The sequence below is a fragment of the Malaclemys terrapin genome, chromosome 15 (assembly GCF_027887155.1).
Source record: "Malaclemys terrapin pileata isolate rMalTer1 chromosome 15, rMalTer1.hap1, whole genome shotgun sequence".
Classification (NCBI taxonomy): domain Eukaryota; kingdom Metazoa; phylum Chordata; order Testudines; family Emydidae; genus Malaclemys; species Malaclemys terrapin.
This window is the reverse complement of record NC_071519.1, coordinates 14134187-14136686: the sequence shown is the minus strand read 5'-3', so window position 1 is coordinate 14136686 and position 2500 is coordinate 14134187. Positions and strand designations below refer to the sequence as shown.

At 69.3% G+C, this 2500-nt stretch overlaps 1 non-coding gene across 1 annotated transcript; it reads right to left on the bottom strand.

Moving 5' to 3' along the window:
* Positions 1–280: 280 nt before the first annotated feature.
* Positions 281–399, bottom strand: LOC128823609 (5S ribosomal RNA). The gene has a single exon (XR_008441853.1). It is a non-coding gene; the product is annotated as a 5S ribosomal RNA (ribosomal RNA).
* Between the last annotated feature and the right edge of the window lie 2101 nt (positions 400–2500).

The window sequence follows — 2500 nt, the reverse complement described above, 5'->3', positions numbered from 1 at the left end:
GCCTGGGTGGCCGCGGGGCGGGGGGATTCGGGGCGGTCCTGCGGGCCGGCGGCCGGGAGGGTCCGGGCCAGTCCGCCCCATGCCCGGGGTCTCCCCCAGCGGCTTCGGTGGGTCCTCCGCGGAGGAAGCCGGGTGGGGAGCCGGACCCCAGGCGCCCAGACCCGTGACCTGCGGCCGCGACCTCCGACTCGGCAGGAGCGACGAGGGGCTTTCCGGCCCGTCCCCCCCCTCTCCTTCCTCCCCAGAAAAGGAGAGAGAGCTGGCTCGGACCGGGAAAAGCTGCCTACGGCACCTGGGATTCCCAGGCGGTCACCCATCCAAGTACTAGCCAGGCCCGGGACGGTTTACCTTCCGAGATCGGACGGGATCGGGGGCGTTCGGTCCGGTATGGCCGTAGGCACCCGGCCCCCGCGCCTCCTCGCCCGCTTTCCCCTGCCGACGCCCGGGCCTGCCGCACGGTGAGCCCCGGTCGGACTGCCCCCCTGCGGCAGGGCCCCCGTCTCTCGCGGGCCCGGTCCTTTTTTCCTTCTCGAGCTCCGGGGCCCGGGCTGGCCGCCAGAGCCCCTCCGCCCGCCCGCCCTCCCCGGCGTCGGGGAAAATATTGTCCCGGACATCCAGTGCGCCCTGATCCTGTCAGCCGGGGGGGGGGGTGGGTGGGTGGAGGGGGGGCAGTCCCTCGCTGCGGCCGGGGAGGGTGAGCCCAGGGCGGCTTGCCTGCCGTCCGAGTCCCCTCTCGGCCACCAGGTCAACCCCGAGCCGAAAGGGCTGAAAAATTTTCAGAGTCCCCTCCCGGGCACCAGGTCAACCCGTGGAATCGAACGGGTTCGCCTGCTGGCCGGTTCGCTTCCCGGCCACCAGGTCAACCCGTAGGTTTGAACGGGCACGCCCGGTGGCCGCTTTCCCGTCCGGTCACCAGGTCAACCCGGATCTCCCTCCTTCCCTGGGCGCCCCCTCCTCGGAGGCGTCAGGTTCCATTTTCTTTTTCCCCCCAGACTTCCAGGGGCCCGATCCAGTCGGCCGGGAGGCAGTCCCTCGCTGCGGCCGGGGTGGGTGAGGCCAGGGCGGCTTGCCTGCCGTCCGAGTCCCCTCTCGGCCACCAGGTCAACCCCGAGCCGAAAGGGCTGAACATTTTTCAGAGTCCCCTCCCGGGCACCAGGTCAACCCGTGGAATCGAACGGGTTCACCTGCTGGCCGGTTCGCTTCCCGGCCACCAGGTCAACCCGTAGGTTGCCGACGGGGCTAGCCAGTGGCCGGTTTGCTTTCCGGCCGCCAGGTCAACCCCTAGGTTTGAACGGGCACGCCCGGTGGCCGCTTTCCCGTCCGGTCACCAGGTCGACCCGGATCTCCCTCCTTCCCTGGGCGCCCCCTCCTCGGAGGCGTCAGGTTCCATTCTTTTTTCCAGACTTCCAGGGGCCCGATCCAGTCGGCCGGGAGGCAGTCCCTCGCTGCGGCCGGGGAGGGTGAGCCCAGGGCGGCCTGGTCCATGTCTCTAGTGGGCCCGATCCTTTTTTGGGGTGTTTTTTTTTTTTTTTCCGAGCTCCGGGGCCCGGCCCGCCCGGGCAGCCCTCCTCGGAGGCGTGGGGCGGATTTCCCCCCCCCCCCCCCAGACTTCCAGGGGCCCGATCCTGTCGGCCGGGAGGATGTCCCTCGCTGCGGCCGGGGAGGGTGAGCCCAGGGCGGCCTGCTTGGCGGCCGGGTCCATGTCTCTAGTGGGCCCGATCCTTTTCTTCCCTTTTCCGGCTCCGGGGCCCGGGGTGGCCGGGTAGCCCTCCGCGGTGGCGTCGGCAAATTTTTTTAAAAAATCAGACTTCCGTGGGCCCGATCCTGACGGCCGGGAGGCAGTACCTCGCTGCGTCCGGGGACGGTGAGACGCTCGGCCACCGGGTCAACCCGGAGGAAGCGGGCTGGGGGAAAAAAAAAAAAAAAAAAAAGTTTTCCAAGTCTGAAAAATTTTCAAAGTCCCCTCCCGGCCACCGGGTCAACCCCTTTGGAGCGAATGGGTTGACCTGACGGCCGGTCGTCTCGCGGATGTCCGGAAGGGGTCGCCCAACGCCGTCTCGGCCGACCGAGGGAACCACGAGGTGGCGCCCGGTTCCAGTTTCGTACCGCCGAAGGCGGGGCTTTGGCTTTTTCGACCCGTCTTTCGAGGACTGTGTGCGGAGATTTGTGAGGACAGGTTTTTCAGAGCCTGTGAGAACCGGAGCTCAGCCTAGGGGATCAATCCGAGTATTGTACCCGACCCTGCCCGGCGTGGGAGGGGGGGAACGGGCACGTTTGAGGGCGGAGGCCAGCACCCACCCGGCCCTCCGCCGAGACGGCCCGCTTTTCCCGGCTCTTAGCTCACGGGCCCCGCAGCGGCCGGGAGCCGAGCTCCGAGTGTCGGCGCCCCCCCGGAGGGAGGGGGGGCCCGCTCCTCTCGCGCCCGCCGATCGATGTGGCGCTGACGTTCGCGACGGGAAGGGCCCTTCGCGGGCCGGCACCCCAACCGCGGGGCCGTCCG